Below are 12,573 nucleotides of genomic sequence, written 5' to 3' on the forward strand. Positions count from 1 at the left end.
ATTTCTTCCGCTTAATGTCAACTAGAATATCGTCTACCCCCGTTTGTTCTCTGATCCACACCGCTCTCTTCCTGTCTCTTAACGTTACTCCTAAGATTTTTCGTTCCATCGCTCTTTGTGCGGTCCTTAACTTGTTCTCGAGCTTCTTTGTTAACCTCCAAGTTTCTGCCCCATATGTTAGCACCGGTAGAATGCAATGATTGTACACTTTTCTTTTCAACGACAGTGGTAAGCTCCCAGTCAGGATTTGGCAATGCCTGCCGTATGCACTCCAACCCAATTTTATTCTTCTGTAAATTTCTTTCCCCTGCTATAATGACTGGAAAAGAAACAAGTTGGGACTCAACATGTCCCCTTCTCTTATTGTCATAAAACACCCTTAAAGCAACTGAGTTTGTATGTCAAATTTCTCGTTCCCGCTCGGTACGATACAGAACTGTACACTGGTGCTTTTCTAATAGGGCTCACACCTCTATATCTGGTAAACTTCCAGACATTTCATGGTGAGGCACATAGTTCAAGAAGACCTGTTGTCATTGTGCTTACACGTGAGCTTCTTGTGGCTTAGCGTGGGCAGCTTGCAGACCAATAACCTCTCTTTTGTTCGTCTTCCTGAAAAAAGAAATGGCGAAGCCATGACACACATGCAAGTAAAAAATGGTGAAACAAAAGTTAGTCCCATAAATAAACAAATCATGGTTCTAGTTGAAGCGTTCAGAAACATACCCTGGGAGGATTCGGGCCCTTGATGTTACTTCCAGTGGTGACACGTTCACGGTTGACTTGCACATCCAGAGACAATAGAGTCCAAAGGGATGAGTACAAATATGAGCAGCGTCTTGGAGGCTGGAGTCGAAGAAAAAAGAGCCTGAATTACTATGGTGGAAATGTGGGTGAGTTTGTGATTGGTGTATGACAAAGAACAGTGCACAAAACGCTCCATGACAGAAGAACGCACAAACACACAAAACTGTTTTGAGTGTGCATTTCTTTAGTGGTGTCCTTGTTTGGGCTGTGCTTAGTCAAGCCTCGATTAGATAACGATTGTTTCTGTCAGATACTAGTAATAAACATGTTCATTTTACTATGTCTCAAATGCAATTAATCTAAGTGTATAATCGGAAGTACATTTGTCACTAATGTGCAGTGAAATTATCACGATGTGTCATTTATGTAGAAACAGCCAAAACTTTATTAGTTATGCCGTACACAGGTTAGCAATTTTAGCAACTTGGCAAAATAGCATGATCCTCGTTTGAATTGCTTTGGAAGGGAAATAACTTTATAATAATTACCATTTTCTACTTTTAAGAAATGACTACAGGAATCTGTTTTATCCACCTCGCACGCAAAGAAATTTAAAGTTAAAAATGCGAAGCACTGCTTTTTTACTCACCAGGCGCACACGCCCGGGGGCTGCAAGGTTAATCCGCTTTCGTGGGTAGTCTTCAAGCAGACTGTGCTCGGTTCCAACGATGAATTTTCGCGCTGGCTAGCACTTTTTTTTTTCAAGCAACATGTCATTACGCGGCCAGACGCGGCAGATCACTAACGGCGGGAGCCGTGCATGCAGCCGTTATGCTAATGAAACGCCGCAGCTGATAAAGTTTAGCGTCTTTAAACAAGTTCGCTTGGTGGCAGCTATCGAATTTTGGACGCATAAACTGGCTGAGATATTATTGATATCTAATTAAAACGAACCTGCGTGATGCTGCTCAAAGGAAACGACCACCCCGCTCGCAAATATTACCGCCGTACAATTTGAATCGATAAACGGCACCGACTGCAGTCGATACCAGTGGGCTGCTGCTGATCACACGTCAGTGAGGCCTCAAAACCTTTATTCAAGTAACAAAGCACAGACTTTAATAACAGAAGTCCAATAAAAAAATAGACTGCTTATTTTGTAAAAAGTGACAACATAGTTGTGTTTGTCGGTTATTATATGTACATTAATAGATCAAATATTGAGTCTGGTTGAGCGCCCCTAGCAGAAAAAATACAAACTAAAGTATGCGACCAAATTACAGTAGCTCCACTTGCGCGCTTATGCTGGAACGCGCCGCGGTTGATTTTTCGCCCTCTGTGGCCATTTGGTGAGCTCGAGAGTTTCCGGGGCCTGGGGAGAGTTTCTCAGCACGTTTCGCCACCCGTCGGCGGTAGGGGCGCTGCGACCCGACCCGACCTAAAATCCCTATATAAGAAAAGTACCGCCATCCTTTGATAAATGCCGCTTCTCTCTCTCCTGTATCTCTGATTGGACGATGATAGCGCGCGCTTTTCACTTCTTTATATTTTCTTTTTTCTGCCTCAGAGCCATGTTGAAAGTCCTCTGCGCAGCCGCAGTCGCCGGCGGCGGCGGCGGCGCGCGCCCGGCCTGAAAGCTTCAACGTGGACTTTCTAGATGCGCCACCGTTGACTTGGCTTTCGCAAGCAAAAAGTAAAAAAAAAAAGCAAGCGCTTTAGGAGAGCAGGCGGCAGAGCAAAGAGTAGATGGCGGTACTTTTCTTATATAGGAACTTTAACCCGACCTAGGGTGCCTCGATGCCCAGCGACGCCGTTCAGGGTGGAGACAACCCCGCTGGCGCCGCCATATTGAATCACACGAGCTCAGACTCAGCTACGCTTGCGTTCATAAATAGTGTTACTCGCGGCGCACTTCCAAGTGCTTTGCCTTGATGTGGATTTTTTTATCGGTATCGCATCTGCACATCTTTATAACCAATAGCCGTTAACTCGTCGAAGGTCCAAGACGTAAATGTATGGCGCCGGGAACATGCCCCAAGTTGCCTAATTCAATCACATTTAATATGCCGTGTGTATGTTTGAAATGCGCACTATTTTATTTTTTGCGCTTCGATGCTTGGAATATAAGGTTTGCGACCCCTGTGTGTGGAAGTTTTTCTTTTTCGCTGTTGTATTTTGGTTTACACGTCACGCCTCCTTTACCGTAGCCAGCCACTCGCGCACGGCGGTTAGTTTCCCTTGCGTTGCGCGTGCTCTTCGCGTTCGTTGCAATTATTTGACGATATCTACACGCAGTTTTACTTTTTTTGCCCCCAAAACTGTGTGCTGACAGGATTAAGCTGGTGTAAAATAACTGCGATGTGAAAATAAGGTTTAGTCAGGCCTGTAGAGAAAAATGTAACGTAACTTGTCTGTGTCAATCTTGCATAGTACACACAAGAAACCAAACGATGCACAAAATACATTAACTTATAATGTCTAGTACAGTCAATCATGAAAGAGATATGTACATGAAAAATTATATGTACTGTGTGGCGCCTGAAGGTTATGTTGAAAGACGAGATAAAAAAAAATTCGCAAGGTACACTGTAAACACAAATAAGCCTGAATGGGGGTTTTTATGGTTTAATACCTTTTAAAACTCCATCGCCCAATATATTTACTCCATCACCATGGAGTAAAAAAACATAAAACCATGATTTTACCTCCTTCCTGAAATGATGGAGTAAAAAACGGAGTGACCTGATAAAACTCCATTGACAAAATGGAGTTTCTCAGTGCGAAAAACTCGTGCCGTGAAATGGAGTGAAAATGTATTTCCTCCGTGCACTGTAAACACAACTTACAGCCGGCATAGGTAAGAGATACGACGCGCAACCTTTTTAAACTCCTCGGCGCCAAATCTTATTTCATCAGTGGGAACGTATTCCATATAAAAACGTGAATTCATTCCCAACATTCATAAATGTAGTAAAATCGGTCTTAAAATGGAGTTTTCCCCCTCACGAGAAATCTCATATATAAATGGTGTAAAATAGAGGCTAATGGCGGCAGTCTCACACAAGGCGGAGTCGGGTCCTTTACGGCTCTGCAATTTTTTCTTTCGTGCACTTCAACTCATGGATACTACTTTGGATAATCAGCGGCCGTTTCTACAAGCATTTGGTGTCACCATGACAGCAACGACATCTCGATGTCTTCCTCAGCACGCCGCACACGAAGAGATTCCGACCGCCTCGTGGACGACGGCATGAAGACGCGATTTTAGGCCTAACATCCATTGACACCTGCTCTAGGCCGGGCAGCCGCAATGTTATTCATGCACGCCCGATGAGCCTCGTCCAGCGGAGCCAACCTCGCATCAGTCACCTCAGGTGAAACGTGGTGAAACGATTTTTCGTGCGCCATGTACATAGCTAGTGGTACTTGCATTCGGAGTTGTGGCGTTTACTTGTGCTCTAATGGACGCCTTGGTCCCAGCGCGCAATAATAATATTGTTCGAGAATGGCGGGCGATGCGGCATGACCCAGGTGAGCGTGAACGTTTCGGCCGTCGCGTTACATGTTACACGTAGCGAAGGAGGTGCCTTTAATGTGGCGCTACTGCTTTCTTTAGCAACTCGCTTCAAGCTGAGAATGCCATTAGAATACTACAAAGTGGGCCGATATTATGAGGAAAAAATAGCGTGTCCGTGCTTGGGTGTGCGCGCGGGAGGAAAAGGCGCGTGCACTCTTTGCTTGATTGTATGTGCGCGTGTGCGTTGTTACTGTGTTTGTACGTCGCTGCTTTTTCGTGAAATCTTACGGATGAAAGCTTTCATGTGTGTCCATGTGATAGTTTTGTTGCAGCAGTGCTTGCATACACTTGCTTGTGAGGTTTTGACATCGGTCAGCGCGCAGGTAGGCACAGACGCGTCACTAATTCCAAGGCGAAGCGAATCATGGGGATGGCAAGTAAGTCGTCGCCTCTCGTCAATCCGACACGCGTTTGGCAGGTTTTGTGGACACTGACCCCACCGGAATGCGGCGTGTCCATTGTCGCTAGCTGCCTGCCTGTTCTCCCTCTCCCGGCGAGGAGGATACCATTCAGGCGCCCTAAACATGGTATGGTCAATGGGCGCGATCGTTAACTTGCTCGTTCATTAGGAAGTCAAATTTTCTGTACGTGTCGTTTGGGCGTGTTGGCTTGCTGACTTCTGTCGTCAATGATTTAGGAAGACTCCAGCTCCATCCAATTTTGAAAAACGGGATTATCTACGGACTTCTCACAATGCCGCATTTTGCATAAAAATCATTGGCAAAAGTGTGTATTTTAGAAGTTTATAAACTGCGCAAGAAAACGAAGACACAAGAAGGAAAACACACACGACACCACGAGCGCAGACTGCCAACTGTTTATTTCTGGGATAGCAAGCAGCATATATTTCACTCATGATCCTGAACACGTGCCCCCATTGTCATTGACAATGGGGGCACGTGTGTAGGTCGGCTGCCATGTTAAGCTGTTTTTTTGTAAGTGGATTACATTTCTTGTTTTAAATGTGGTTCCCCCCAAGTTATGGAGAGCGATAGTTTATATGGTTCACTCAAGCAATTAAATTGTTACTGTTGGCTACGCATCGTTCTGTCATTGAATGTTGTCCGCGCTTTCTTTCATCAGTACATCTGCATTGTGTTGTGGTGCGCGTTTGTTTATTGAATGTGCCTTATGTTGGACTCTTGGCCTTGCTGATGTATGGTATATACTTTATATTATTGTTAATTGATATGTATTATTTCAAGCAACATGCTCTTATTACGCGTAATTTTCCTCAAATGCTGTGTTTCCCTCTATGTTTTGTCTCCCGTGGGATGCTGTAATGCCTACAGATAATAAAATATACTTTATACCGCTATCCGAAAAATCACAATTTATTTTCTTTATTAAATCATAACGTGCGTTGAAATGCTAACAAGAAATACATAGGCGAGAATGTACTCCTGTCAAGTATTCCATTCGTTAATGGTCTATCCATAAATATCGTCGTGCATACTTGAATCTTGTCAATGTCACATACTCTCGCGTACGTGAAAGCGCAAATGCAGTCGTTTAATTTGTGCTGAATTCGCGTTTCGATTTACGCTATTGAACAGAGTTGACTAGCTGAAAAGGGGCAGTTTACTGGATGGGTAGATAAATGCTCTTAATATAATTCAATTCTATATTAGTCTCCAGTGAAATGTTATACATACATTCAAAATCTAACTAGGAAGGTGGAACACAAAATAAGCTACTGTAGAGGTTGTTACCGGCACAAAACATAGCACCTGCACTACTTCACCAGTCATTAATAAGTGTCCTAAAGCCACGGCACGAAAGCTGCTGCTTCAATTCATTGCAGGAAAAAAAGTATAAATAATGTAGCAGGATCTCAAGAAACTCTCTTCAGAAATGGATTAGTATTTACTCCATTTGCAACACCTCAAGAACACTTTCCAAAAATGAAGTAATATTTACTCCAATTTTAACACTTAAAGACTCCCTCAAAAAATGAAGTAATATTCACTCCAATTAGGATACCTAAAAACCCCTTCCGGAAATGAATATTCACTCCAATTGGAACACCGTAAAAACTCCCGAAAGAAATGAAGTAATATTTACTCTTATTTGAACACCATAAAAGCTCTTGTGAGAGATGGAGTTAACTAAAACTCTATATGAATGGAGTATATTGAACTCTCATTCGGGAATGCTCTAGGCGACGAGGCATTTACTCCCATCTGGGATTATTTGTGTTTAGTGTGTAGGCTCGACACACACAATTCGGGATAAGGAGAGTTTTAAAAAAATTATTCATTACATGGGGGGGGGGGGTTCAAGTGAGTACATCATTCTTATTACACACAATATAAATCGAACACAAGAATATAAACAAGAAAACGCAACCGCGGGTAATATTAATCAATATATCCAGCCAGAATACATCAGCTACCATCGAATACGTCGCATCAGCCAAACACATCGATGGCGAGTACAGAACATTTTATAAATAACCATTAGAACACTGATAACTACATTTAAAAAATAAACAACACTGCATACATATCGCGTACAAAAACCGTTAATGAAACTAAGACAGTCAAATACAGATTATCAATGTTTTTCACTTCGAAAATATAGTCCATGATGATGTAGGGCTGTTGACTTTAACAGACGGTGCCCATCCTGTCGATTTCCCTCGTACTGGTCCTCTTCAAAGTGTTTCTAAGTACAAGTAAAACAACAAAAGTGATGTGGGGTCAAAAGCAGGGTGGGGTCGCAGCGCCCCCCTCCAAGCAGCGGCGATAGGCATGAACTAGCCCCGATGTGAAGGCCGTAAGAAGCGAACGCGCACGCCAGTCGAGCCCGGCCGTGCTAGAGTGTACTAGAATACGGTCTAGTACACTCTAGCCGCAGCAAATCGCGAACCGCCAAGCACTCTCGCCCGAATCCGGTGGCCCGCGTCGTCCCCCGCCCTCTTTGGATTAAGGAAGCTCATCTCACTAAAATAATTTCCAGCACTGAGAGAACAGCGAGAGGCACGGAGTGCCATATCTGTGCGCAGCGGAATATAGTTTGGGGCACATTTTATTTCATTTACAGATACTGCCACATAGGCGTATCCACCGGGGGGGGGGGGGCAGGGGGGGCACTTGCCCCCCCCTCCCCCCCCCCACTTTCGAAAGCGGGCACTTTCGGCTACACACTGGAAAGTCCAACAAAACAACAGCTGAAGCAAAATTTTATTTCTTAATAGTGTCACCACGTTAATAATGCTTTTCTTTACTACGTATCCCCGGTTTGGGAAGCGAGTATTGTGCCTCCTCGTGACGCGCTGTAGCGGGCGACGCGCGATATTCGCCGTACACGCTTGCATTGCGCAGAAGTCCTGGCGCTGGACAGTTCCCGCACTTACAAATTACCGCCTAACCATACTTGAAAAAACAAAACAACCGGCTTGATATATTTAAACTTCGGGTGAGGGGAGAGGTCCGGATAAAGTATTTTAATCAGCCGTGCGCAACGATGGGTGTGCCTACTGCACGAAAGGGTTGGATTATCAAATGCTGGAACTATTGAATCTCCGTCCAGAGATAGTCTACGTACGTTGCAATATAAATATATATCTTATCACCATCAAAAATCTAATCAAACCACTTACAGGTCCAACTGCCGAATTTCATTGTGTAATCATGACTTATCGTTTATTTATTTACTTATTTATTTATTTATTTATTCATTCATTCATTTATTCATGATACCTTAAAGGTCCCAGAACGGGACATTACATGAGGGGTGGGCACGTAGAAAAATGGCGGGACAGGCTAGGTGGCGTGACTTGAAAGATGGTCTTCAATATCTGTTTTGAAACGGGAAATGTTTGTGATTAGGGTGATGTCAGAAGGAAGGGTGTTACATTCTTGGGCTGTGTGCAGAAAAAAAGAACGCTGATACGTGGTGGAATGGACACGTGGTAGATACACAGCATTGGGATGCGTATGGCGGGAGAAACGATGCGATGGGAGGAGGAAATAACTTTATTGAGTCCTGAGGAACCCCTCCCCACCCACTCTTGGTTTAGTGGTCGGCAGAGGTCGCGGGCCGCACCCACATTGGGACGAGAAGCCCGTGAGCCTCCGCCCTTTCGTGAACCCTCTGGACAGACCAGAGCTGGGTCTGGTGGTCGTCGCTTCGCAGGGCGTCCTCCCAGTCTTCTTCTTTACTGAACATGGTGCCACTTAACGCGGAGCATTGCCAGAGCATGTGCGCTACCGAGCAGTATGATTCGCCACAATCCGGACATTGCGGCTCTACCTCTGGTGAATAAATAAGGCTCAGTCTGCCTCTCGAGGGGAACGACCCTGTCTGAAGCACTCTGAATATCGATGACTGTGGCCTATTGAGTTTAGCGTGGGGGAGCGGGAAGGCCCTCCTGGAACGATGATTTGGTTACCCGTGGTCAGTGAATGAAAGAACCAAAAAAATAAAAAAGACGAGCACTTTTGCGGTGGCAGGTGAGCGAGGGAAGACACAACCGGGATTTTAAGGCTGAGGCACTTGTATTATAGGAGTAGTCAGAAAGAATGAACCTGGCAGCATGGTTCTGAACCGATTCAAGAGAATTACTCATATTAACCTGGTGGTTGTTATAGATAGCACGGGCATATTATAGTTTAGAACGGATTATGGTTTTATATGCAAGTTCATTTATTCATGATACCTCAAAGGTCCCAGAACGGGACATTTCATGAGCGTCTGCGAGGTGATACGTTCGTGAAAGTGACCTCCGTCGAACGTGCAGAGCCATTTCAGTGCCAATAGAACACTTAACTCAATTTTTTCTAATGGCCTGTGTCACTTCTGCTTTTATTGATTTCATTTCCAGGCCGTTTCTGAATAAGGGCTACCCTACTAGTACTTGTTTCCCGGCAGGAGCAAGAACAGCCGTTATTTTATATTTTCAAGAAATGAAGACAACCTTATTGTGACGTGTTCCGAAATTTTGAACTGTGATGGTTGCTTACGTACTCTAAAAACCGCTACTGAATACTCGCTTTGCCCCCAGTTCTTATGCTTTATACACGGCATTTAGTTGTTGATCCCGGTATCCTCAGTAAACTATGCGGGGCACGGTGTTAATATTTATTCGAAGTACGAAACAATATCCTGAGTCATGAGCGATAAATGTTTTTTCTCTGTAGGTTCATTGCAAGCCTTTGTAGAAAGTTACATATTGAAGTGTTCCAGGGTGTCATACCGCCGTTTTCCCCGACTCCTAAAACAATTGCATGAGATATGGACTTGAAATTCCATGAAAATAGGGAGAATTTTAAGCGCGATGCGTTGCGAAAATCTCACTTTCCTGCTTGAAATGCAAGTGTTGCAGATAATGACTAAACTCTTGTTTTCGAATTTATTCCCGTGCACCATACGGGATGCGTATAGGTTGCTTCTCCGGTGTCCTCGGGGAGTTAAACAAGGCATCTTGTTTATATCTGGGGATAATGAAATCTTGTGACGAAGTAAGATGTGTATTGATGAATTACTGTTTGTTGTTTTAATTTCCAGCAAGAAGTGCTTCAAAGCATTAAATGGGGACAAGGTTTAAAACGGAACACTAATATATGGGTAACTTTTCAAAGTATGCGATGTAATTACAGGAAACTGAAACATTTAGTGCAACTGTTCAAAAAAAAAAAAAACACCTTCACTAAAAATCGGGTTGTTATTCACCAAGTTCGCACACATCTGCCGTCTTTTAAGTATTGAGAGTAATTTATGTTGATTTTACTTCGTTCTGTATAACCTCGATAGTACTATTAGCTTAACTAGCGATACATTTATGCTGTAGACTTAACCACCAAGTACAATTCTTTGTTTAATCAGTACAATTGACTGCAACAAATGTGCATTTTTTTGTGAGCTGCACTGCTGCTACTGGGTTGGATCAAGGACCTCTGGGCACTCAATGCCATTTGTCCCTGCATCACATATAGATTTTATAGCGACAAGAAATAAATGCAATTTCAAATAATTTCTCCGGCCTCGATGGTTCACCATGTGTTATTGAGAAATAGGTCTATTGTTGGGAATACAAATACCTGACAGATGCATTTCCAGGCTTTTTCACTCATTATAATAGTCATTAAAATGATATATATATATGGAGAGAGAGTTAGATCTGCGGTTTGCCCCCCCCCCCCCCCCCCTTACTCGAGAAATAGTTGGTGCGCCTCTGTACTGCCATCTTGCATAAGGAAGACATCGCAGTGCATAAGTGCATAGGTGCATAAGTCGAAAACAAAGATTAGCAAACATAATTCCGCAGTTCAATAACAAATTGATCAGCAGGCTATTCACGCAAGGACGCTTCAAGGTTATTTATTGCAAAGTTCAATGGATTGGGAGAAAGAAAACCTAAAACAATTCCGAGATAGTTTAAGAGGAAGTTTTAGCTAGGGCCCAACTCCGATGCCGCCTATTCAAAAACATTAAAAATGCGTAAACGCTTTTCTGTGATAACCACTACGCCGATTTTAATAATAGTTTTTGCATTTGAAAGAGAAAGTTACATTCGAGTGACTGTTGGAAGCAGAATTACAATTTACCGCCTCAATTTTCATCATGAAATTTTCAAAAATTGTTAAGTATGAAAAAAAATAGCACAAGGTTTACAAACTCGTAGCTCTGCATCTATAACAGATATCGCAGTTCTGTACACTGCACCCATTAGAGCATCCAAAGCGGACAAATTTGACGTGTCAGTTTATATCTTAAGTGAATTTGTTACACGGTTTATAAGGGTTTTGCAAAACTTCTACTCACAAGATAGTGGTATGTTTGAGAGCCATTTATAACACACTAATGTTGCGCGCGTTAGATGTTCAGACGTGAGCAGCCTTGTCTAGAACGGGGGAACGGTGGCTACCGGGGCTCTCCGGAGCCTGCCAGCGACGTCTAACGGTAGTTGCTGGTCCGGAACGTGCCCAGCACCTACCGTTAGACGTCGGACCCAGCAGCTAGCGTTAGACGTCGCTGACTGGCTCCGGAGAGTCCCGGAAGCCGCCGTTCCCGCGTTCTAGACAAGGCTGCTCACGTCTGTACTATTAGGTGCAATTCACAGAATTCTGATATTGTTTTTCGTAGCTGAGTTACAAGCTGTAAATTTGATAGTTTTGTTTTATAAAAATGTGCCATTTTTGTCAATTTTTTTATTAAATAATGACGGCCCAAATCAAACATTCGCAGCAAACAGTCACTTGATTTTAACTTTTTCTTTTAAATGAAACAATCCTCATCAAATTTGGTGTAATGTTTTCCATGAAAAACGAATTCTGCTTTTCCATGAGGTGGCCCCGAGCTAAAGCTTCCTCTGATGAGGAACAAGGTTCAAGATATGCGTCAGCCTGGTGTCTAAGTCGCCTGAGGGAATTGCTAAACCAAGGGTTCGATTTATCGTTCGATATTTTGATCACTGGTATGTACTGGTTTACTAATGAGCTTAATTTATCTCGGAAGAGCACCCAACTTTTCTCGACCATTCGACTGTGCAAGGAAGGAAAAAGGCATGACTGAAAAATAATTATAGGTCAGCATTATTGGTAGCATGGTCAGCCTTCCTATATTTACGAATGGCTTTGCTTACCGTAGCTCTATAAGGAAACGGTATAATTAATAGTTAACTGGAGCAGATTATGGTCACTAAAACCATCCAGGTAACTTATTTTCTGAACTGGTTTCGGATTGCTTGTAAGTACAAAGTCCAAGATATTAGATCCGCGAGTTGGTTGGGTGACAACCTCGGAGAAGTTGAAGTCTAGGATTAAATTAATGAAATCTAATGACATTCGGCAGTTAGAGGTCAGCATTTCCGAGTCGATGTGCGGAAAATTAAAAGCCTAACCGGCGTACACGTTCAAACTGTGTACTAGCTGTTTTTATTTTCAACCTTTCCGCGCAAAACTTTATTACGTTAAGCTCTGATGATGCCCAATCCTCTGTTGAGTCGTCTTGAATACCAAAGAACAGTAAGTTAGATAGTCGCAGCCTGTTCTCTGCGTCATCGCATCTAGAGTTGATTGCTATGAGATGATTAGGAACGCCATTCAAAACATCGGCTCTCGCGGCGGAATCGGCCGAGCGAGCGTTTCCATGAGAAGATTTGTTTCTTACCATTTTCCGGAGAATACGAACTTCCTGCTGCATCTCAGGGCAATCCTTCGACATTGCTTCGTTAGTGGCAGGACAGTTGGGACATTTCAATGAAGGTGCATCATAGCGGCATTATGTTGCCCACCGCAACGCTC

The sequence above is a fragment of the Dermacentor silvarum genome, chromosome 3 (assembly GCF_013339745.2).
Source record: "Dermacentor silvarum isolate Dsil-2018 chromosome 3, BIME_Dsil_1.4, whole genome shotgun sequence".
In the NCBI taxonomy this organism is placed as follows: Eukaryota; Metazoa; Arthropoda; class Arachnida; order Ixodida; family Ixodidae; genus Dermacentor; species Dermacentor silvarum.